The sequence below is a fragment of the Canis lupus genome, chromosome 11, assembly GCF_003254725.2.
Source record: "Canis lupus dingo isolate Sandy chromosome 11, ASM325472v2, whole genome shotgun sequence".
In the NCBI taxonomy this organism is placed as follows: domain Eukaryota; kingdom Metazoa; phylum Chordata; class Mammalia; order Carnivora; family Canidae; genus Canis; species Canis lupus.
Genome location: NC_064253.1, coordinates 9,588,586 through 9,615,540, shown reverse-complemented (window position 1 = coordinate 9,615,540; position 26,955 = coordinate 9,588,586). Strand labels below are relative to the sequence as shown.

General features: G+C 36.2%; 1 protein-coding gene across 6 annotated transcripts in view; it reads right to left on the bottom strand.

Moving 5' to 3' along the window:
* The window catches only part of LOC112650210 (uncharacterized), a 502,480-nt gene that overhangs the window by 455,874 nt on the left and 19,651 nt on the right, over positions 1–26,955 (bottom strand). The window lies entirely within an intron of this gene.

Genomic DNA, 26,955 nt, shown 5'->3' with positions numbered 1-26,955 from the left:
CCAGATGCAATTACAAATGGAATTGTTTTGAATTTATTTCTAGTAGTTCTTTTTTTTTTTTTTGCGTATAGAAATTGAACAGATTATATTGATTTTGTTTTCAATTTTACTGAAATGTTTTATTATAACAGTTGTAGTTTCTGTTTTTAGTTTTTGTGGAGTTTTGTAGGGATTTTCTTTTTTTTTTTTTTTTGAGATTTTTCTGTTCCTTTCCTTTTTTTTTTTTAAATTTATTTTTTATTGGTGTTCAATTTACTAACATACAGAATAACCCCCAGTGCCCGTCACCCATTCACTCCCCACCCCCTGCCCTCCTCCCCTTCTACCACCCCTAGTTCGTTTCCCAGAGTTAGCAGTCTTTACGTTCTGTCTCCCTTTCTGATATTTCCCACACATTTCTTCCCCCTTCCCTTATATTCCCTTTCACTATTATTTATATTCCCCAAATGAATGAGAACATATGTTTGTCCTTCTCCGACTGGCTTACTTCACTCAGCATAATACCCTCCAGTTCCATCCACGTTGAAGGAAATAGTGGGTATTTGTCATTTCTAATAGCTGAGTAATATTCCATTGTATACATAAACCACATCTTCTTTATCCATTCATCTTTCGTTGGACACCGAGGCTCCTTCCACGGTTTGGCTATCGTGGCCATTGCTGCTATAAACATCGGGGTGCAGGTGTCCCGGCGTTTCATTGCATTTGTATCTTTGGGGTAAATCCCCAACAGTGCAATTGCTGGGTCGTAGGGCAGGTATATTTTTAACTGTTTGAGGAACCTCCACACAGTTTTCCAGAGTGGCTGCACCAGTTCACATTCCCACCAACAGTGTATGAGGGTTCCCTTTTCTCCGCATCCTCTCCAACATTTGTTGTTTCCTGCCTTGTTAATTTTCCCCATTCTCACTGGTGTGAGGTGGTATCTCATTGTGGTTTTGATTTGTATTTCCCTGATGGCAAGTGATGCAGAGCATTTTCTCATGTGCATGTTGGCCATGTCTATGTCTTCCTCTGTGAGATTTCTGTTCATGTCTTTTGCCCATTTCATGATTGGATTGTTTGTTTCTTTGGTGTTGAGTTTGATAAGTTCTTTATAGATCTTGGAAACTAGCCCTTTATCTGATATGTCATTTGCAAATATCTTCTCCCATTCTGTAGGTTGTCTTTGAGTTTTGTTGACTGTATCCTTTGCTGTGCAAAAGCTTCTTATCTTGATGAAGTCCCAATAGTTCATTTTTGCTTTTGTTTCTTTTGCCTTCGTGGATGTATCTTGCAAGAAGTTACTATGGCCGAGTTCAAAAAGGGTGTTGCCTGTGTTCTTCTCTAGGATTTTGATGGAATCTTGTCTCACATTTAGATCTTTCATCCATTTTGAGTTTATCTTTGTGTATGGTGCAAGAGAGTGGTCTAGTTTCATTCTTCTGCATGTGGATGTCCAATTTTCCCAGCACCATTTATTGAAGAGACTGTCTTTCTTCCAATGGATAGTCTTTCCTCCTTTATCGAATATTAGTTGACCATAAAGTTCAGGGTCCACTTCTGGGTTCTCTATTCTGTTCCACTGATCTATGTGTCTGTTTTTGTGCCAGTACCACACTGTCTTGATGACCACAGCTTTGTAGTACAACCTGAAATCTGGCATTGTGATGCCCCCAGATATGGTTTTCTTTTTTAAAATTCCCCTGGCTATTCGGGGTCTTTTCTGATTCCACACAAATCTTAAAATAATTTGTTCTAACTCTCTGAAGAAAGTCCATGGTATTTTGATAGGGATTGCATTAAACATGTATATTGCCCTGGGTAACATTGATACTTTCACAATATTAATTCTGCCAATCCATGAGCATGGAATATTTTTCCATCTCTTTGTGTCTTCCTCAATTTCTTTCAGAAGTGTTCTATAGTTTTGAGGGTATAGATCCTTTACATCTTTGGTTAGGTTTATTCCTAGGTATCTTATGCTTTTGGGTGCATCATATCAGCAAGAGAAAAACCAAGAACCATATGATCCTCTCATTGGATGCAGAGAAAGCATTTGACAAAATACAGCATCCATTCCTGATCAAAACTCTTCAGAGTGTAGGGATAGAGGGAACATTCCTCGACATCTTAAAAGCCATCTATGAAAAGCCCACAGCAAATATCATTCTCAATGGGGAAGCACTGGGAGCCTTTACCCTAAGATCAGGAACAAGACAGGGATGTCCACTCTCACCACTGCTGTTCAACATAGTACTGGAAGTCCTAGCCTCAGCAATCAGACAACAAAAAGACATTAAAGGCATTCAAATTGGCAAAGAAGAAGTCAAACTCTCCCTCTTCACCGATGACATGATACTCTACATAGAAAACCCAAAAGTCTCCACCCCAAGATTGCTAGAACTCATACAGCAATTCGGTAGCGTGGCAGGATACAAAATCAATGCCCAGAAGTCAGTGGCATTTCTATACACTAACAATGAGACTGAAGAAAGGGATTTTCTATATATAATATACAATCTACATATAGTTTGTATATGTAGATTTACAATCTTCCAATTTAGTTACTTTCTTGGGGTTTTTGTTTTGGTTTGGTTTTTGATTTGTTTTGTGCTCAATTGCTCTGGCCAGGACTGCCAACATTATAATGAACAAAAGTGACGAGTTCTTGTTCTTGATCTGAAAAAGAAAAATTTTCCTTTAAAGGACTGAATCTACAGATGACTTTGGGTCATATGAGCATTTACAGTATTAATAAGTATAAACTATGAACATGGGTTGTGTTTGCTTTTGTTTATGTATCCTTCAACAAATTCTTGCAGTTTTCATTGTATAGAACTTGAAGCTCTTTGATATAATTTATCCTAAGTAGTTTGCTGTTTTTGATGCTGTTATGAGTGTGGATGTTTTATTTCTTAGATTTTTCCATTGTTAGTATATAGAAATGGAACTGATGGTTTTATCAATTTTGTATCTTGTCCTTTTGCTGAATTTGCTAATTCTACTAGCTTTTTTAGTAGAGTTTGGGAATTTCTATATATAAGATGACATCATACAATTTGGGTGCTTTTTTTTTTTCTTGCCTGATTGCTCTGGCTAGGACTTCAGGCACTGTGTTGAACAGGGATAGACAGAATATGAACCCTTATTTTATTGTTTATCTTAGAGGAAAAGCTTTAAACACTTTACAGTCAAGTGTGTTGTTAGCTGTGTACTTGTCATAAATATTCTTAATTCTGTTGAGATATGTCCCTTCTATCCCCAATTTATTTTAAAGGTTTATTTACTTATTTATGAGAGACACACACACACACACACACAGAGAGAGAGAGAGAGAGAGAGAGAGAGAGGCAGAGACACAGGCAGAGGGAGAAGCAGGCTCCTCGAAGGGAGCCCAATGCAGGACTCGATCCCGGATTCCAGGATCACAGCCTGAGCCAAAGGCAGGCGCTCAACCACTAAGCCACCCAGGCATCCCTATCCCCAATTTTTAAGGTTTTTTTGAAATAATAAAAACACATTGAACTTTGTTAAATGTGGAGAAGGTGAGATTTAGGATAAAGGATCACAAGAATTTAATTACAATAGTTCAAAATTATCTCTTTTTTTTTCCTTTAAGATGTGCTTGAAGTACAGAGAGATTTGGTGCATAGTGAAAAACATCCCCGGAAGGCTTGGATAAATATGTGCCACGCATAGCTAAAAATAAAAGTACCAGAAATATCATATTAAGTTTGGCTTCAACTAGATTTTTTTAAATTCCTCTTCACAAAGAGCTTTTGGAAAACCTTCTCAATAATTGGTTTGGGAAACAGTATTTGTTAGAGCAGCACATTCTACTAGCTGTAAGGATTATGATCAAAATCCTCTCCAGAGCCCAGTAAAATACAAACTATTTCTTACAAATAAGTTCTATTTGTGTGTAAACAGGAGATTACAGAGAAAATGTTGAAGTGTCAGTGCTGGACTTAACATATCTAATGGTTCATCTATTAACTGTGCTACATGAATTTTTTCCTTATGTTTGTATGTGTCTTATGTTCTCAGATAATATAATCAGATTCTTGGCTGGAAGTTCTAGTAATCTGAAATAATTTTTGCTGCATTGTCAATTGTAGCTGGTGAGGTATTAGGAAATAAGGCAGAGCTGTCGAAAGACCCAACTCTGTGTGTATGTGTAGGTGGTATGCTTTTGTCATATCACAAAAAATACTAACAACCTTAACTTCGGATACCTGCCAGCTCTTGTGGCCAAATTCCTCTGTACAGGCATAATAAGCAATGTGAAAGCCATTTGTACCAATGCTCATTTACACTTACTTTATACAAGTGCTAGGTGTGCCGTTTGAAAAATAATGCTATGGTTGTTTACTGAACAATACAGGTGAGGCAGTCAGGTTCCCAAAGAAATCACTTTTAAAGCCAGGGACCCTGTAGAAGATGGGAGTTTTGGTCTTTTGTAGACTAGTCAGTGACTGCTGTAGGAATATGCGAAAAAGTATCTATTTCCTACAGATTAAAAATGAGGATTCCAAGAAACACATGAATTCCTGTCTCAAGTTTGAGACAACAATATTTAGGGAGTGGACTTGAAATGAGATGCAAAGAACAATGTGCATCAACAGAATATTGGGTAACTATAGAAATAGTGAACAGTCCAAAATAGTGCCTATACTTGGGAAGAAACATAATGTCCATGTGAACTGCTTTGGAGCAATGTGTGCCTAAGTGAGGCATGGAGTGACATGGCAGCTCCATGAAACCCAAGAACAAGGATAATTGGAACAGCCAAACCAAACAGGGAATTAACTGTTGGTGAATGCGGCAAATTCTTAACCACATTGAGTCGTGCAAGGACATAATTGTATTTTCCCTCTTTATGTTCAAAAACTTCCTCCTACCATGCCAAATGGAGGAAGTCATTCCATGGTAGGGAATACATTTAAGGAAAGCTTTATATAAAATTTGAGATGGCAGTTTTAAAGTAAATTAGACTATGTTTTCAGGCGCAGTGGAAGGATTTTAGTAATTTAAAACTAATAGCAACATTATAGTATTGTACTGAGACTTCAGTGAAAAAGTTACATATCAAAAATGAATCCATGTGTGGGATGGATGACACATTTTAAATAGAAATAAATAAAACTTTATCCTGAAATGATTTAGAATTCCTCCATAACTCCATTAATATAAGTGTGTGGCTAAAGAGTGAGATACACAGTTAAATCAAATGAGAAAATTTGTCCATGATATCATATGAACCGAAAACAGAGTACTTTACCCTGGGTGTTCATAAAGCTGAAATTACAAGGGATAAGGAAATGCTTCATGTAGCATGTTGGTTAAGGAATGAAAGAAAATCAGAAAAAATTTCCAGTTGAATAACAAGGAAAATAAACTGTATCAATATGAATTAGTTATAGCTCAAGTGTTGTTCAGATGGATCTTGATAGCATTAAATGCTTGTAATAGAAAAGAGGATTTAAAATCACTCCCTCAAGAAGCTAGAAATATTGCAGTAACACAAAGCTTAAGTATGTCCACAAAATCAAAATATTACGATGAGTAGGAGACCATAAAAGAGAAAAACAGGCAAACAATAGGACAAATTAACAAAGACCAAAGATGGTTTATTCACAAGATCAATAAATTTAATAAATTCTTAGCTAAAATGATCAAGAAAAGAATGAGACGAGAAATCCATAGCAGTAGGAATGAAAGAAGAGATGACAATAGACATCTTACCAACTTAAAAACAATAATAAAATAATATAGTTTGGACCAACACAAATTAGATGTAATGGTAAAATTATTGAAAGATACAAACTCAAGAAGAAAATAAATTGAATAATTGTTGTATCTATTAAACACACTGAATTTCTAGATTAAAAACAGTATGGACTGAATATGTCCCCCTAAAATTCACAGGCTGAAATCCTAACCTTAAGTCCCTTAGAGGATTTCCTCCCCAAAATACAGTCCATTGTCACTTGTCTTCCCTGGTTAACATATTTGGTATGACACCAACCATCCACATATAATGGGAAACAGGGTGGCTGCAAATAAGGCTCCCTCAGTCTCTTACTTGACATAAAATTTAATTTGTTATTTTTAAGTTTGTGATATGGTCAGGTTAAAATACACATAGACCCTAGAAGATGAACAATCTGGGAGGAATGCAAATGATACATCCATTCTGAGGAACTAAGAAATTAATATTCCCCTTAATTAACATGTCACTTTGCTTTTCAGATAAGGTCACTGCATTCAGTTATTATACAGCATGGGCAAATGATCCTTACCTAAAGCACCCCGACACACACTGTAATTATAGAGGAAGTATTTTCTATTGATGGTGCCTTTATTATGTCACAAGGCCAGCAATGATTTTTGTCTTCCCCACAATGTTCAGTGGTGGTGGCCTCACATTGTTACACAATAAAACAAGAAAGCCAGATGCCAGAATGCTCAAAATATTTCAAAATCCCCAAGTATAGATGATAGCATGCAAATTAATATTAACAGTATCTCTGCACATCTTAATAACTAATAATAATTTGGATTTTTAGTATGTGCTAGAGACTAAACTAAATGTGTTAAATGTCAAATCACACTCCAAAATAAGTCTATGAGGTAGATAAAATTCTTAAGTATTTTTTACAGAATAAAGGGAGGTATAGAAAGGTTAAGAAATCTGACTTAAAGGTATCAGACTGGAGGATTCATAACTGAAAATTAAGCCTCTATTCTATCCTCCATTATAAGAAAGAAAAGGAAAGAAAGAAAGAAAGAAAGAAAGAAAGAAAGAAAGAAAGAAAGAAAGAGAGAGAGAAGAGATAAAGGGAGAAAGAAAAAAGATAAAGGAAAGGAAAGTATCTGTTATCTTTATGTAATTTTTTTAGCATACTCTATTCTGAATTTCTATTAGCAATAAATTCACCGAAACCTAGTTACTACCTGAGAGAATGCCAGTTCCTAAAGAAAAGGATGCCAGTGAATTGTCAGCCACACGGTGAATGTTGTAGATCTGTATTTCTCTCAAATGAGGGAGGATATTGAGATTTACACCCCAATCCAAGCTAAGTAAAATAGGCTCCAATAGATTTCCTGTAAGCCCTTATGTGTCTAGATTCTTATCCTTTGGGTAATAGCTGGCTGAGGTTCCTATGTGCAGTATTCACCTCTAGGTGTCATGAGAGCAGAGTAGGGTTTGGGTGAAGGAGTTCTCAAGAATGCCACAAATGGATTTCATGGATTTGAGGCAACAGATGAACAGAGAGGCTGGATCCTGCTATTTCCCAAATAAGCTTGAAACATTTTCCACTAACACAAAAATGAAATAAAAGGATTACATTTTCTACTACCTTGAAGATAGGTTACAGAGGAAGAGGTGGAGTACATGCAGTCTGCTAATTGAGCCTCACTGGGTCTAATCTTCCTAACCTTCCCCATGGGAAGTCCTTTCAGTAAGTCCCAGTTGTTTAAGTTGTCCTTTGTGGGACACCTGGGTGGCTCAATAGTTGAGCATCTGCCTGCAGCTCAGGGCATGATCCTGGAGTCCCAGTATCGAGTCCCAGATCAGGTTCCCTGCATGGAGCCTGCTTCTCCCTCTGTCTGTGTCTCTGCCTCTGTGTGTGTGTGTGTGTGTGTGTGTGTGTGTGTGTCTCATGAATAAGTGAATAAAATCTTTTTTAAAAAATTAAAATAATAAAGTGTCCTTTGTGAGAAGTCCCCATAACTGTTGGACTAGATACATTTTCCCAGGGGCATTCAGCTGTCTGCCCATGTGCTGTAAACAAAGTTCACAGGGTCTCAGGTCACAGAAGTTCTCTTTGAGCCTTTGGAAGGAATTCAACTGTCAGTATTGAAGCCCCTTTGATTTACTCTTTCCAGAACTTTAATTTGTGTGACATGTAAATCATGTGATATTTAAAGATGTTATTAAATGTGAGTGATTTCATATTACGATTGTTATTCCTGTCAGGAAAGCTTTCTAAAAGATATCAGATGTGAATTAAATTCTCCAGGGGAAATCAGTGTTGTTTCTTGGTCTTTCACATGATAAAATGTCTAAAGAAAGATAAGGAAACAAATTGGTTAGGATGGCATATTTGGCATGATGGAACTTTGAGGTTTTATCTACACAAACAGACGAGATCAAATTGGAGCTTAAAATTTTGATTTAATTTGACCTGCCTTGCCTGTCTCGAGGCAGGCTGATGTGGATTCTAATATTCAGTACCATAAAAAAGAAAACAAAACTTTTTTTACTTGATCTCCACGGTATGATCAATAATTTCCCTTTAGGTGCTCTTTGCCTTTCAAAACTAGGCTTTGTGCCATGTTTATGCCTAAGTTAAAAGAAAATAGAAAAAGGAAAAATTTTAGATAGAATGCTACTTGTTTCCCCTGACACTTAGTTTATCAGGAATAACAAGTATTTTTTCCCCTGAATATTCTTTCAGCCCATCTGGAAACATCTGGGAAAGTATTTTCATTATTTAAAATTACAGCAGTTTGAATATAATACACAAGTTGGGAAGATCATCTTATATTCACTACATTTTTATTGACATTTTAAAAAGAGAAATGATGAAAAATGGGGTTTGATCTTTATGAATTAAAATCTGTAGGGTGGGATCCCTGGGTGGTGCAGCGGTTTGGCGCCTGCCTTTGGCCCAGGGCACGATCCTGGAGACCCGGGATCGAATCCCACGTCGGGCTCCCTGGTGCATGGAGCCTGCTTCTCCCTCTGCCTGTGTCTCTGCCTCTCTCTCTCTCTGTGTGACTATCATAAATAAATTAAAAAAAAATAAAGTTTAAAATCTGTAGGGTTATAACAGATGGATGACGAGAAACTCTATACATGTTGATATGTGCCTTAAATCAGAAAAACATGATCTTAAGTACTAATAATTGCTCCTGAGAGTCTATTAGAATACAAAGATGACACCGATTATATGCATATCGGTTGATACAGGTGAAAAAATTTAAGAGAAGAATCCTTAGGAAATAAAAGATGGTTTTTATAGTAAATTTTTCTGAAATTATGGTATCTTGTGAAAGAACAAGTTAAACATTATACAGTATAAATAAGTTGATCATGAGTAAGAATGTGTTGAATGTAAATTATTTGTAACAGAGGTTCTATTAAATAGGTTAAATAGGTTCTCAGAGAAGCATTCGCTTCTCTACCATTTGAAATTGTTTTTTCACAGTTGCAATATATTCCTGGGATTTGGTATATTAAGAGAGGAAGAACAATTCCCTCTTTACATTTAGAGTTAGTTTTTTTTTTTCTCACAGAGATACTAGTTTGCAGCTCATCTTTATTTTCATCAGATAAAAAAAAAGGTGTTGTAGACTTTTTGCTTGGAGGATTTCAAATAATCATCTGAATGGATTCATTATAATAGCAAAAGAAAAAAATTATACTCCTATACCTGTGAAATAAGTTTTTATTGAGTGGTATATATTTTTTGAAGCACCTAGCAAGATAAAGTGTTTGCATTTTTTTTTACTCTAATGTAATTTAAAGCCTTTATGTTAATCACATGGTACTTTGGCCCTGGTTAAAGAAAAGCTATTCTTGAAAACATCCACTCATATGTGCTCTCTATTTCTGTAATTCCTATAGATGTCTTTTCTTTTTCATTAGAATGAATAGAAATTGACATTTCTCATGAAAACAATATGCTGTCATAGTCAAAGTAGAAAGGTGGAATATGCAGAGAAATTGCTAGAAAAATTTCTTAGGTCCAGACTGAGTCACTACAGTTATTCATCCTGGAGTTAAGATGACTAAAACACTGAATTTGTGTGCTAAAGTACTAGGTACCAAGTTGTTCTACTAAACATGAATATCCTTATGAAGAAAAGTAATAGAAAATATATAACCTGTAAATATGGGAATACTGGAGAAAGACAGCTCTATTGTGTGATGTTAAGTTGGTCCAAAGCTCTAATTCCTTAAGGTGAGAATAGTTAAAAAGTCTGATTATTGTCTCTGTTAATAGATTACTTGAATAGTCTCTGAACAGGAATCTATTGGGGAAAGAATTGATTTCTTAGCATGAAAGGTGTATTGGTCCTAGTGGGAGCACATTCCCTTCTTTGAAAGATGGTATTAGTTTTCTGGGGCAGACTGGGTGGCTTACACAATACACATTGATTTCCTCACAGTTCTAGAAGCTAGAAGCCCAAAATCAGGCTATTGGGAGATGGGTTCCTTGGGAGGCCTCTTTCCTGGCAATCTTTTCCCAGTCTTTACATGCCCTTCTTTTTGCACAGGGACATGTCTAGGTCTTAATTTACTCTTCTTGTGAAGACACTGGTCATGGTGTGTTAGGGCCCACTTCAAAAACTTCATTTCAACTCAATTATTGCTTTAAAGATCCTAATTTTTTATTTATTTATTTTTTATCCAAATAAAGATACATTCTGAGGGACTGGATGTTAGAACTTCACTGTATGTGATCAGGTGAGGATACTGCTTAGCCTGTAACAATGACCCTGTGTTTTTTTTTTTTTTTTTTCTTTCTTTCTTTAATGGACATGACTTGGGCCCTCCAGCTGTATAAGCTGTGTGTTTCAGACCAGGAGCACAAACCTTCCTAAGTTGCATTGAGCATGATGCATACTTTATCAGTGGGGATGCCTTGTCACCCTGATTGAAACTGGGCCACTCCACTGTTCCTGTGTCACAGCTGACTCTAGGGGGAATGTGTGGACTTCTTTTTCCTCAGTGGTAATGGCGCTCTAAAAATGCAAATACACAGCTCCCAGTACAGCTGTTCTCTGCCACAAGGGGAAAAAAGCATCTACAGTAAAAGGAAATAAGAACAGGTGGATGTAAGCTGGGGTGAGACACAGAGAAAGGAGTCTTGACAGCTTTGCAATTTCTGCAGGAGTCCCACACTTGATATGTTGAGTGTTTGGGTGGTAGCAGCTAGTTAATTCTTCTTCATTTTGGGCTAAGTTAATACATAATATATAATAACAATTAATAAGCATTCAACCTATAGAAGCCTGTGGGTCTTAACCTTTTTTTCTTTTTCAGTATATTGGCTCAATATAGATATTGTACTTAATAATAATAATGCTTTACAGTGGCAATGAAAAATAAGGCAGGGCCAGTGGTAGCATGTGACGACTCTACAGTTTGTTTTCCAGATGTTCCTGAATCTTTTAAGTTTACCTCCAAAGAGAGACTGCTCTATTTTGGATTCAGTTTGAAATTTATTTATTAAAGCAGGTAGTTTTGGGGTCTGCCCAAATACGAGGTATCCACCACAGTCTTAATATACAAGATATTTTGTAATCTGGAAACAAATGGTTGAAGTAATAAAATAATTTACAGTACAAGAAAATAAAACTCTTCTGTAACATGAAATGTGCCTCTCAAGTATTCACTTAATATATAGCTAATATTAATTTAGAGGTTGTTCTTTTATACTGTGATCTATGTCCTAGTGGAGTAAGGAACAAGATGAATGGATTTATCAAATATGCTTAAAGCCTGATACATTATTCCTTAAATTCAATATACTGTTCTATGAAATGCCACATACACATAGTTCTCAAATACTTCTTCATGAACACAGAGTAATATATGGAAGTGTTGAATGATTGTATTGTACACCTGATACTAAAATAATGCTATATGTTAACTACACTGGAATTAAAAGGAAAAAAAAGGAGTTCAAGCAGGAACAAAGAGGTAGGAGGTACCACTTGTTCTTTTCCTCTTCTTCTTCTCCTTCAGGCAAGCAAAACCTTGCTTATAAGGGCACAAGCACCTCTTGCTTAAAAAGGTCTTCTTTTGTTTATCTCTCTAACTGCCTAGGAAACAGGAAATTACTTCCATCCCCCCAAAAAGATGTCTTAAGATCCACATTTATACATAAGATCAGGGCAAGTAGCTTAGGATAATGAGGTTCCCCATAGTGTCTCAATATCCAGATCCTTTCTTCTGGGTGCTGGGCTAGATCTTGGTGAACCATGGTGTTGGGGTCAAATCCAGATTTCCAACTGCTTTTCTAAATACTTTTATTGGAACATAGCCACATCCATTGGCTTAAATATTATCTGTGATTGATCTCCCATCACAACCAGAACATATATTCAACAGAGACTATGTGGACTACAAAATTTAAAAATTTTATTCTGTACCCCTCTAGAGAGAAAGTTTTCCAATAACTATGTTAAGACATCTTTAGCACAAGACTCTTTCATGGTTCAAAGGTTTTTTGAGTTCCAGACGACATGTTCATCTTCAAAGTCGCTAAAAAAAAAGTGAACTAAAGACCATATTTTTTTTTTTTTTTTTTTTTTTTTTTGCTATTTCAGAACACTCCTTGTGTGCCCCTTGGGATACTTTGACTGCCTTTGACTTTGTGAGAAATTAATCATCCAGCCATAGCTATTCTGTAAAACATGGTGGGAAATATGAACTTTAACCCACCTGTCAAGCTTCCCTCAAAATGGGAGCCTAAAGCGTCTTCTGCTTTAAATTATAGATGTTTACATACTCCTTGTGTGCAGACTTCAGATCTTTATCATGTAAGATGTATCAACTAAATTAGGAAGTTAACCACCAGCAAGATTCTCAATGTAAAACAGCATTAAACAATGGAAATGAAGGGAATGGGTGAAAATGGTCAAAGGGTGAAAACATCCAGTTTTAAGATGAATGACTTCTGGGGATGGAGTATGCATCATGGTGATGACACTTAACAAAGTACTGTACTATATATTGGAAAGTTGCTAAGAGTAGATCTTAAGAATTATCACAAGAAATTAACCACATGTGTGATAGGGATGTTAACTAAACTTCCTTTTGTAATGATTTTGCAGTCTATACATATTTCATGTTGTGTCGGACAGCTTGAACTACCATAATGTTATATGCTAATTACAGCTCTGTAAACTGAAAACAAGAGACAAAAGGGAAAATATATTAATATAAATATGTAGAAGACATAAGGAAGTAGAACATACCCATAAGTCTTATTATCCTTTTTTTTTCTCTGCCACAGTGGCAAGGTGATAATGTGTTCTTTCCACAATACACTCTGAATAATTGCCTTGCTTTCAGCCACCATTTCAACCAATCAAATAGGCTTTCTGGCTTAGCTTACCTAACCCCTTTTCCTGAGGGATCTGAGTTCTTCATGATCCTTCTTCTATTGGGTTTCTATAGACTTCCATTAACTTTAACCACTGAGAATGAGGGTGTGAGGAGATGCCCTAGAGGAACCTGTGAATATCAAATATAGAAGCATGGATGTAGATTAACAAAAAAGATTGTAGGTGGATGTCAGGGGTTTTCAGTAGAGGCATCATTAACATCATGAGCTGTGTAATACCCATTTTTTGGAAAGATGTGTTAAAGTCTACCACTCCGTGTCTTCCTCTACTTTGGTCTGTTTTGACTTTCATTTCTAAAAAATTTATTCCAATGTAATTGGCATACAGTATTAAATTAGTTTCAGGTGTACAATATAGTGGTTCAACATTCCTGTATATTACTCAGTGCTCATCACAAAATATACTTTTAATCCCCTTTAACTGTTTCATCCACCCACCCCACTTCCTTTTGTTGGTTCTCTATAGTTTAGAGTCTGCTTTTTGGATTGCCTCTTTTTTTCCCTTTGTTCACTTATTTTCATCCTTATATTCCACATATGAGTAAAATCATATGGTATTTGTCTTTTTCTGACTTATTTCATTTAACATTATAGTCTCCAGATCCATCCATGCTGTCAGGGGTGAATATTACTCCTATTATATTTAATGATGATCCCTTATGTGCATATATATAGCAAAATATGCATTTAAACTTTTTTATTTCTTTACCAACTCCCTGGAGTTCTGTAGTATATATAGATGTTTATGATAAAGGTAACAAATCTATAGAGATAGAGGTGGGAGAGAGACTGAGAAATAGCAGATAAAAATCAGTAATTTTTTAACATAAAGTCATCTCCTCACTTCTTGACATTCTTAGGTTGATATTTGTCCTCCTTACTTCATTTAATAGAAAGAAGACAAGTCTTGTGGCTCAGCCTTAAAAACAAAGAAGATTCCTTATTTCAGGTTGAACATTAAGGAAGGGAGCAAAAGTGTTGTAAGTACTTAATACTTTTTTCAATATGATATTTTCTATGTATTAATTTGAAAAGACAATAGAAAATGATGAGCTTATACTTCAGTAATACTAACTCAGAATAGAGTTGGAAAAAGGACATACCAACAACATAGAAACATTTACAAGGTAATCAAGGTAAACTAAATCCTTGCTTTTGTACAACAGCAGAGCCAGATGATTTTATACAGTGACAGCATTGCAGGATGGATTATGAATTGGTGCTAAGGAACCATAGACTTGATGGGAGCCCTTGATTTATTTATCTGTCAAGAACATAAAGTGTATAGAGGTGAATTGGTGTTTTGCTGTCTTTTGTTATATAACAAACTACCCTAGGACTTAATGCTTTTAAGTCACTATTTGTTTTCACCTATGCTTTGGTAAGTCAGGAATTTGGAGAGCACTTGTCTGGTAGCTTCCTTTATTTATTTATTTTATTTTATTTTATTATTTTATTTTATTTTATTTTATTTTATATTTAATTTAATTTTAATTTAATTTTATTTATTTTATTTTTTTATAAATTTAATTTTTATTGGTGTTCAATTTGCCAACATATACAATAACACCCAGTGCTCATCCCATCAAGGGCCCCCCTTAGTGCCCGTCACCCAGTCACTCCCATCCCTCACCCCCCTCCCCTTCCACCACCCCTAATTTGTTTCCCAGAGTTAGGAGTCTCTCATGTTCTGTCTCCCTTTCTGATATTTCCCACTTATTTTTTCTCCTTTCCCCTTTATTCCCTTTCACTATTTTTTATATTCCCCAAATGAATGAGACCATATAATGTTTGTCCTTCTCCAATTGACCTATTTCACTCAGCATAATACCCTCCAGTTCCATCCACATCAAAGCAAATGATGGGTATTTGTCGTTTCTAATGGCTGAGTAATATTCCATTGTATACATAGACCACATCTTCTTTATCCATTCATCTGTCGATGGACACCAAGGCTCCTTCCACAGTTTGGCTATTGTGGACATTGCTGCTATAAACATTGGGGTGCAGGTGTCTCGGCTTTTCACTGCATCTGTATCTTTGGGGTAAATCTCCAGCAGTGCAATTGCTGGGTCATAGGGCAGGTCTATTTTTAACTCTTTGAGGAACCTCCACACAGTTTTCCAGAGTGGCTGCACCAGTTCACATTCCCACCAACAGTACAGGAGGGTTCCCCTTTCTCCACATCCTCTCCAACATTTGTGGTTTCCTTCCTCTCCAACATTTGTGGTTTCCTGCCATGTTAATTTTCCCCATTCTCACTGGTGAGAGGTATCTCATTGTGGTTTTGATTCCTTTCTGATTCACAAGTTGCTTGTTGCATGAGCTCGGATAGAGGATCTGCTTCCAAGGTGCCTTCTCTCATTCTTACCAGGATCCGACAAAACTAGATAGAAAAATAAAAAGTTTAAATAAACTATGAACTTAGACAAAAATCCTAAATAAATACTTACATATATAAGTATGTACCTTTGAAATGATAATTATAAATTAATATATTTTATCAGGGGAATATAATAAGGATTATCTCAATCTTTAGATATCTATTAATATAGTGTATCACGGAAGGGAAAGGATGAGAAACTTCATATGATCATCTTGATAGATGCTTAAGAATTTAGTAACATTTCTAAATGAAAATATTAGCAATTTAAGAATAAAGAGATACTTCCTTATTTGGTATAGGCCATCTAACTGAAAGCCACATCATATTATATGAAACAAAAAAAAACCTGAACATTTTGCACATATAAACTTGAAAATTAATACAAGGGTAACCAACGCCACTACTGTAATTTTACAATGATTTTTTTAGAGGCTTTAATAAGTTTTTGCAACTTTTTCCATCTGTTCTCTTCAGTTGTGGAAACTAACAGGTTCTTAACTATTGTAGCCTTGCTCTGTCAAACCTCCATCTTTTATTTGCTATATCTTTTCTGCTTTTTCTAACTGGGGATTTCAAAATCCCCTTCCACCTTTAAGCACAAGTTTTATCCCTTTTGTAAATCTTCCTTGACTCCTTCAGAGTTGTTAAACTCATTCTCTCTGACCCTTTTCTGTATCACTCTTGAGACTGAATTGTAATTATGTTGTAATGTCAGTTTTTTCCCACCAGAGTAAGTGCTCTTTGAGGACAGGGACAAAACATTAATCATTGCCTACCTGAAACTTAACACATTGACCAGTGAATCGTAGAACTTAAATGTAGGCTTTGAAAACTATAAATAAGTCCACAGGTATACTTTATGCTTTTAAAGGAAATTGATATTTTTCTCTTCAAAATATTGATATGTTTCTCTGTAAAATTAAATGGTGCATTTATTTTTCGTATACCTCAATATATGGTTCTTACACTTTAGATGTAATATAAGGGCCTATACTCCCAACAGTGTGGTGATAGGAAAACGATGGCTGTTCTCTTGTAAGTAAATGATTATTTCTGTTAGATCCTCTGTTATCTCATATATCAATTAATATATATACTTATATATATATATTTGCAATGTAAGATTTTTTGTCATTTATTCTGTTTTTTAAAGATTTTATTTATTCATGAGAGACAGAGAGGGAGACAGAGGCAGAGACACAGGCAGAGGGAAAAGCAGGCTCCATGCAGGAAACCCCATGCAGGACTCGGTCCTGGGACTCCAGAGTCATGCCTGGGCTGAAGGCAGGCACTAAACTGCTGAGCCACCCAGGGATCCCTGGTTTTGAATAACCATCTTTGGAAAGGTGATAGAAGTTACCACAATGAGTACCATGTGCAGAAAAATACCATGGAAAAAAATAATGTTATTTTTATTTAGAAATGTTATGTTTTATTTAGAATGTTATCTTTATTTAGAAAGAATGAATCTACGATGGTTTGCAGAATTGGTTTAACAATATCTTAAATATGTAGTTTAGTAGAACTATATAGTGCATGTACAGTGTTAAATTTGTTATATAATATACATAGTATATATTAATATACAATAATAATAACTGTATATATTATGTTTCATTATACAAGACATGTACTATGTATATTCTGTACATAATATATATGCTATTCATTTATTGTAGTAAACCTATACGTGTATATTTGTGCCTAAATGATATATACACACATATTATTGAACTTGAAAGAAAAATAATTTATTTCAAGGCTCTTATTAGGCTCTTATTTGTTTCTTTATTTTTAAATTTTATTTCTTCATGAGAGACACAAAGAGAGAGGCAGAAACATAGGCAGAGGGAGAAGCAGGGTCCCTGCAGGGAGCCCAATGCAGAACTTGATCCCAAGACCCTGGAATCACGACCTTATCTGAAAGCAGATGCTCAGATACAAAATCAGTGCCCAGAAATCAGTGGCATTTCTATACACTAACAATGAGATTGAAGAAAGAGAAATTAAGAATCAATTCCATTTACAGTTGCACCCAAAAGCATAAGATACCTAGAAATAAACCTAACAAAAGGGGTAAAGGATCTATACCCTGAAAACTACAGAACACTTCTGAAAGAAATTGAGGAAGACACAAAGAGATGGAAACAATATTCCATGCTTATGGATTGGAAGAATTAATATTGTGAAACTGTCAATTACCCAGGGCAAGTTACACGTTCAATGCAATCCCTATCAAAATACCATGAACTTTCTTCAGAGAGTTGGAACAAATAATCTTAAGATTTGTGTGGAATCAGAAAAGACCCCCAAATAGCCAAGGGAATACTGATAAAGAAAACCATATCTGGGGGCATCACAATGCCGGATTTCAAGTTGTACTACAAAGCTGTGATCACCACGACAGTGTGGTACTGGCACAAAGACAGACACATAGATCAATGGAACAGAATAGAGAACCCAGAAATGGGCCCTCAACTCTGTGGTCAACTAGTTTTTGACAAAGCAGGAAAGACTATCCACTGGAAAAAAGACAGTCTCTTCAATAAATGGTACTGGGAAAATTAGCCACATGCAGAAGAATGAAACTAGACCATTCTCTTACACCATGCACAAAGATAAACTGAAAATGGATGAAAGATCTAAATGTGAGACAAGAATCCATCAAAATCCTAGAGGAGACCACAGGCAACACCCTTTCTGAACTTGTCAACAGCAACTTCTTGCAAGATGCATCTATGAAGGCAAGGGAAACAAAAGCAAAAATGGACTCTTAGGGCTTAATCAAGATAAAAATTTCTGCACAGAAGCAAAAGAAACAGTCAACAAAACTAAAAGACAACCTACAGAATGGGAGAAGATATTTGCAAATGACATATCAGATAAAGGACTAGTATCCAAGATCTATAAAGAACTTATTAAACTCAACACCAAAGAAACAAACAATCCAATCATGAAATGGGCAAAAGACATGAACAGAAAGTTCACCAAAGAAGACATAGACATGGCCAACATGCACATGAGAAAATGCTCCGCATCCCTTCCCATCAGGGAAATACAAATCAAAACCACAATGAGATATCCCCTCACACCAGTGAGAATGGGGAAAATTAACAAGACAGGAAACAACAAATATTGGAGAGGATGTGGAGAAAGGAGAACCCTCTTGCACTGCTGGTGGGAATGTGAACTGCTACAGCCACTCTGGAAAACTGTGTTGAGGTTCCTCAAAGAGTTAAAATAGATCTGCCCTATGACCCAGCAATTGCACTGCTGGAGATTTACCCCAAAGATACAGATGCAGTGAAAAGCCGAGACACCTGCACCCCAATGTTTATAGCAGCAATGTCCACAATAGCCACACTGTGGAAGGAGCCTCGGTGTCCATCGACAGATGAATGGATAAAGAAGATGTGGTCTATGTATACAATGGAATATTCCTCAGCCATTAGAAACGACAAATACCCACCATTGGCTTCATTGTGGATGGAATTGGAGGGTATTATGCTGAGTGAAGTAAGTCAATCAGAGAAGGACAAACATTAGATGGTTTCATTCATTCGGGGAATATAAAAAATAATGAAAGGGATTATAGGGGAAAGGAGAGAAAATGAGTGGGAAATATCAGTGAGGGTGACAGAACATGAGAAACTCCTAACCCCGGGAAATGAACAAGGGGTAATGGAAGGGGAGGCGCTCGGGGGGATCAGGTGACTGGGTGACAGGCCCTAAGGGGGGCACTTGACGGGATGAGCACTGGGTGTTATACTATATGTTGGCAAATAGAACTCCAATAAAAAAATATACCAAAAAAAAAAAAAATGAAGGCAGATGCTCAACCACTGAGCCACCCAGGTGCCCCCCTGGTTTCTTCTAATTATGATACAAAACAGTTAATATAATTAAGATAGGTGGGGATGTATCAAGGTCAATAATATTATTGACCCAATTGATGGGTCAATAATCCCATCTACTGATAGTGAGGAAAGAAATAGAGTAAAAAATCTGGCTATGTAGGTTTCAGAGGTGATATTGTAAAGTCTAAGGGTGAACACATGGGAAGAAGTTGAGGATGACTTGGGCTGATGATTAGTTATTGTCATGTGAGTTTATTTGACCACAGTGCTGTCCCCTGGGGTAGAACCTCGGCATCCTACTGGGGCATCTTGGCAGCAGAGTACCTGTGTCCCTTTTCTCTTTATGGCCCCTCTGCAGTTATGGCTGACTCTAAGCAAGCTTAAACTGGCATACTAGTCTTTTGAACATGATGCAAGAGTTTAAATTCTCATATATAATGTTTGCCTTGGACATTAGTACATTAATAATCTTGGAACATCATAGCTAAAGACAGCCTTCAGAAGCTGAAAACTGTACTCATATTTTCACCATAATGTGCATTCAGTTAACTGTCTCATCATGTAAGCACAACTCTTTTATTGAAAACTGTGTGCTTTTTTAATTGTTTTTGAACAGAATTATCTTCTTGGCATCTTTCATGTGGAATGTGTCACTAGAGACTGTTGCTGTTAGAAAAAAAAATTAAAATGGGAAAGACAGGACAATATTTGTGCCCTCTAACTCATACTTGAAAATAGGACAGATTCCACCTTTTTTTTTCCCTCTTTACTGTGAACATTATATAAAGACAAAAAAGATGAGGCAATAGGATGCAATGGAGTACAGAGTGATTTTATCATTGATGTCTGTTTAGAAAGCAAGAGCATAGAATTCAGTATCAAAATACACTATAGCTCTCCCTTGTAATATGTTCCTACTTGATTCTTGAGTGGAATAAACACTAAAAGAGGTTGAACAGAATTCCAAGAGTGCAAGGATACATTTTCCAGGGAAACAAGCCCCTACAACTGTATTTTATTTTATGTTTCAAAAATGGAAAAAATCTTCTATATACATAGCCATATCATGCTGAAATAGGCCACATCCACATGTTTATTTTTTAAAGAGGTTTACAGATCTTTGGGTGATAGGTATGGATTCTTTTGCCAGATACATGTATTTTGTAAGTCATAATCTTCTGTAAATTGACCAAATTTTAGATGCAATCTTCTGTTAATCCATTTGCAAGAATTAAATAATCAAGATCTATTTTAGGGGCTCATTCAGAGGGCTTAGATGTGGGGACCTTTGATGTATGGGATTATCTAAATCTGTTTGATTAAATGACCTAGAACTACACAGACAAAGCTAGAATGGTACAGACATGCTTTTCTTCTGTAATAAGGAGCTGGAAGCCCCTTCTCCCCACATCATCCTTTAGTGTATATTCATTGATTTGCCTTAGAAATGTATGTGAAATTAATATATATACAATTTAGGCCAGAGAATCAATCTTACTGATTTGATTTGAATTCTCTAATCTAAATGTGCAGAAATTGCATTTTCAAGCCCTGCATAGTAAACATAAGTAAATATATATTGATAATCCTCTGTAGTGATCCCTAATTTACTGGGGTGGTGCTTACATGATGCCGAGGATAGTACTATGAAAGTGAATCTTAAACTTTTGAGACTGTAAGTACTATTCAAGCTGCACAACATGATCTGTGTGTAAGAAAAATCAATATACTGAAAAGAAAACCTGACTGCTCCAGACAGTCTATTTTCAATCTGTAATTTGATTTTAATGAGGGATTTTTATTTAAATTACAGTCTTTCTCTTTTTTTATATAGTTTTAAGAAGTTGTAACGAATGAGGACTTTTCTATATTATATAAGGTGCCGGATACTTGGGATGATTTACTGTAGAATAACATGACTGATAAAGACTAAAACAATTGAGAGGTCATAAAGTAGCTTTTTCCCTTTGCAGGTGAGTCAAGATAGGAACTTCAGCTTTAGTTAGTCTCAGGAATAATTTTAAGATGCCTCCTAGTAAGCCTCTATTTTAGTTTGAAGAGAACTCAAGACTGCTTGGGGATATAAAGCTAGGGAATAAAAATGCTTTTGTGCTGGAAAAAGTGGAAAACCAATAGAAGAGAATAAAAAATAGGATATGGCTGACCTAAAATAGATAAGCTCACAATTGACATTACTGAAAATCCAGGAAATTGGAAAAAAAAAAAAACAAAACTGGAAAATCTATACAGAAGCTCATTATCTCATACCCCAAAAGAAAGTGACTTTGATTAATATTGAAAACTTGACTCATTAAGCTGACTATGTGTTATCTTTTTCATAAATTTGCATAGAAATGAAGAAAGTCAGACCCACTTTGCAATACAGGAATGTTGTATTTCGTCCTACAGAGAAGCTTGAAGAATTGTACCGTGGAGCATAACAAATTGTTAGATAAAATAAAAGGCCAAGTGAGATCCTGTCAGTCCAGCTTATAGAGAGCTGAAAAGAGCATTGGTTTCACCCCGACCAAAACAAAACAAAAAAAAAAGGCCAGATAATATACAAGGTCAAAATTTTCCTTGACCCTGTCAATGAGGTCATGTGGCGGGGCAAACAATTAATCTAAAATTGAAAGATAGGCAACTTCAAAGAGACTTACCTACAGTAGAGAAGAGAGGAAGACATGGCTGCACAATACATGAGGGGGACAATATCAGCTAAAATTTTTAATAAATTGTTAAAGACTGAATGTGGTCTAGCAGGAAATTGTAGAATGCATTCCTACAGAAGGTAAAAGGGGAATGGCATCCAATTACAAGGCTATGAACCATAGTAAGTATTGAGGAAAAATGCTGAGGGCTGTGCTGGACCCTGGAGAAAGCTTCCCAGTGTGGGCAAGCCTGGAAAAGGGGGCCAGCTCCCAGTAGTGCAGATGCTGAAGCCTTGCATGGATCCTTCTCCCCTATGGATGAAATTTTTAAGACACCTTATCTTGCTGAGAGCAGCAAGTAAAGACATAAAGAAGCAAGGAAGAGGAAAAAGAAGTCTCTGTTTGAGAGGGTTCCTCTGGAGTTTTCTTGTAGATAATGATGGATGTTGCTTTGGCAGAAAACCAGCCAGGGTTCTCTGTTCCTGCTCTACCCCTAGCTTGAGGCTATGCCCATGCATCTGCACATTAGATGATCTTGAATTTTACTTAGCACTTACCAGCCTAGTGGGAGGAATTTATGAGAGTAGGGAGCCTGAGTCCCATAGGTAAGGCTTTCTCTCTACTTCCCCTTCCCCTAGCAGTGGTATTTCTAATGATCAGGGCCCAGGATAGAGGAGGTGAAGGAATTAGCTTCCTGGGAGAAGAGTATTCTAGGCCACCAGAAGCTTTCAGTATAAGGACTTAAACAGGGACTTGCCTATTTTATTCAAGGTATATCAAGGAAGTCAGTGTGGCTAGAATGTAGTAAGTGACATGAATATGATGAATCAGAATTACACAGCTTCATCATGTGAGACCTTAGATATCACTAGAAGGTCTTTGACATTGACTCTGATGGAAAAGAGAATTATTGGTAATTTTAAACAAGGAAGTGACTTGATCTGACTTCTGATTTAAAAGAATTATTTTGGCAGCTGCAAGAAGGTAAAATCAAGATGAGTGGGTAGGAGGCTAGTGTTAAAATTCAGGAGAGGTCATAAGCTGCTGGAAACAGAATGGTGGCTGTGCAAACAGTGATGGATTTTGAATATGGAACCATCATGATACTTTAATGGACATCAGATGTGCAGTGTGACTATAATGTTATAAATACATGTAAAGTTTTTGCTTTGGGTTTGCCTTAAGACTTACCTAGAATTACTTAAATATATAATAACCTATTTTAAACTGATGCTTTGGATGCCTTCAAAACTCTACATTTTTACTCTTACTCCCATCATATTTTATGTTTTTCATGTTGTATTTGATATCTTTATCTTTATATCCATTAAGTAATGATTGTAGTTGTAGTTATTTTTACTAATCTTTTTAACTTAAATACTAATTTCAAAAGTTATTATCTACTACCGTTCATATATATTTGGTACTATCTTGTATTTTCTCTTGTTGATGTTCTGTGTTAGCGTATTCTTTACCTGACTACAACAAGCGTGTTTATGAACATTATTTTGGACTTTTTTCAAGTAAATCACTTATATCTGTTTTGTTAAAGATTTTTTCTGTTTCACCTTCTTCTTTCACTTGCACCATATTCCTCTGTTTCTTCATTTTCATTGCCTCACTATGTTGGTTCTGTCTCTCCTCTCCCTGATGTGGCGGAGTGGCCTCCTGCAGAAGACGAACTAATCATTCAGCCATGCCCTTTAACTTGGTTGACTTTCACACCTTTGCATTTGTCAGACCAGCTTTATTTGGTTTTTCATGGCTCCCAGTAGTTGATGGCTTGCCAAGACCTGTCCTTGTCACAAATGAGGGGATTTCATTCAGCACCTTGATTCAAGCTTATCTGAAGCCAGAACCTCAGGAGCAGCTTTAATAATATGCAGATAAATACAGGGACCACAAGCATAAGCTCCCTGACCACCAGACTCAGGTGATTAAGAAGTATCCCCTAGGAGTAAGCTGTTACAATTGCACACCAGATACACAAAAGGAGGAGCCAGATGCATACCAATGCTCCCTCCCAGGAGACCCTGTTGTACTAAAGCATGGCACAAGGAGAGTGTAAAGAAGCCCCTACCCACTGAGATCTCTGGAAAGGATTATGGTTAGCCTTTAGTTATGTGTTTAATTAGAAGCCTGCACCTCAGGTCCCAGCTATGAAGATAAGTTAACAGGCCTCTTTCATAGAAAAACTGAGCTCCTGGATCTATTACCTCTTGCTGTGCCCTGGAAAGTGTGCCAGGATGCCCCTATATGTGTGTTACATTAGATGCCTGCCTCTCTGTTGCTTTAAGATAAGCAAATGAGCCTATTTAATGTAAAATTAAACATTTGGTTGCCTTGTCATTAGCTGCTGCTTACTTTGGATCTAGGGTGTGTCATTGTGAGTGTGAGGTACTTGTAGAGCTATATCTCACTTCGCTATAGCTGGTGGATCTCATGATGTGAGCCCCATTAGTTTTCAAAGCTAGATGTCTTGGACACTTGTTTCTCAGCGTAAGTCTTAAAAGTTGGGATGCTGGGTTTGGAAATCAAACCTTTCATCTCAGGGAGAAGTTCCAGACTGAGTTCGATCGTCATTGTAGATTGCTATGCCAAGAGTGGAATTGGTGGCAAGGTTATATTTCTGCCTCTCCTACCTCCTTTGATATACATTTTTTTTTCTTGTTGGCCTAATGTGCAGGAGTCACTCATCTAGTTTTGATGTTTGGGTTTCCATCCCACTTTCCCTAATAAAATTGTTTCATATATAGCTATAGCTTGAGTATATCTTTGGGAAAAGATGATTGCAGAATCTTCGTGTCACCATCTTATACCAGAATCCATATCTCATTTTATTTATCCATTCAGGTGCCAGTAGACATTGAGATTTTTCCACATCTTGGCTATGTGAATAGTACTGCAATGAACATGGGAGCCCTAAAGTCTTTATGAGATCCTTACTCACTTGTTTTGGGTATGTATCCAGAAATGGGATTCCTATGTCATATGGTAGTTCTAATTTAAATTTTTTGAGGAACTTGCACACTGTTTTCCATAGATGTTGTACCCCTTTGTGTTTCTACTAACAGGGCACAACAATTCTAATTTCTCCACATACTTGCCACATTTTTTATTAATAATAGCCTCCCTGCTGGACAAATGATATTTCAGACTGGTTTTGATTAGTGATGCTGAACATTTTTTCATAATAGATGTGTCGACCATTTGTCTTTTTTTGGAAAGATGACTATGACGTCTTTGGCCCATTTTTTAATTAGGTTACCATCTTTGTTTGTTACTGATTGTATGATTGTAGGATTTCCTTCTGTATTCTGAAGATGAATGTCTTATCAGATAGATGGTTTGTAGATATTTTATTTTATTCCAGATGTTGCGTTTTTGCTCTCTTGATTGTTTGCTCTGTAGAAGAGAATAAAAATTACTATAATTAGAACTGAAAGGGTGGTTTTAACAAGCAGATAGGAGAATTGAATATCTGATTTTGTATTCATATTTCTTAAATGTCAATGGGTCATTTGAGGAACACAAAATATATAATGAAATCATTGAAATACATTGACAGATTTACATTTAAATTATACCTTGAGTATTTCAAAGGCAGAGGATTTTTCTGAAATGCTGCTGAAATATCTACTAGTCTCTTCCAACTTTAAAGCAGCAGGAATTCTCATATTAGGTAGATTGTTTCAATACTGGCAATAACTTTAAAAGTTACAAAGTTTATTTTAAGAAGTTGGCAACACTCAAATAACCAAACTAATCATTTTAGTCTACTTCTTGAGACAAACAAAGCATGAAACACAGATTTTCAAATAAGAAAACCCCTAAAATAGATACCTAAAACAGATGAAAGAAACATTCTGGTATTTTCTCTTTCAAAAATTTACCTATTTATTCTAGAGAGAGAAAGCACAGCGGGAGGGGCAGAGGGATGGGAAGAAAGAGTCTCAAGAAGACTCTTTGGTGAGCATGGAACTTGTCCTGGGCTCAATCTTACATCCCTGAGATCATGACCTGAGCCAAAACCAAGAGTCAGACACATAGCCAGCTAGGCCACCTGGGCAACTAAAAGAAACATTCTGCCTTAAGCAGGCTTCTAGAACTAACACCAGTTGAATACTCCCACTCCTGACTTTTCTCTCTAGCATGCCAAACCCAGTTTGAAATATCCTGTGATAGAGAAGAATAAATCACTTTGGTTTATTTAATAAACTACATCACACCTGTAGATCTATTCTGCAAATAATCTCAGAAGATGCTAAAAATGGCATTCAACATCTTAGAAAACTTGAAATTGAAGGAGATTGTTCAATTTAGTAAAAGACCTCTATTTTAAACAACGAATAATTATCATGCATGTTGCCAAAATAATGTAATCTCAGCCAAAATCTCAAGTCCATTTTCATTTGATTTTAATGAAATAATTCTGAAGTTTTTCTGAAAGGATAAAACAGCAAGCAGCTAACAACATGAAAAAAAGAGGAAAAAGGGACTTGTCAGTTAGATTGTAGAGCATATAATAAAAATATAGGGGATCCCTGGGTGGCGCAGCGGTTTGGCGCCTGCCTTTGGCCCAGGGCGCGATCCTGGAGACCCGGGATCGAATCCCACGTCGGGCTCCCGGTGCATGGAGCCTGCTTCTCCCTCTGCCTGTGTCTCTGCCTCTCTCTCTCTCTGTGACTATCATAAATAAATAAAAAATTAAAAAAAATATATAATACAGGGAGTGTAGCCCTGATATATGAATTTTTAATGGATTATTAAAATTCATATATATAAATTATATGGACATAATTTTATATAATTACATGTATGAATATATATATATACATATGTATAAAATACATGAATACATATATACAAAACCAATGGGGAAAAATTCAAAATTAGTTATCTGTGGGGAGAAAAAAATCATGTTTTAAAAA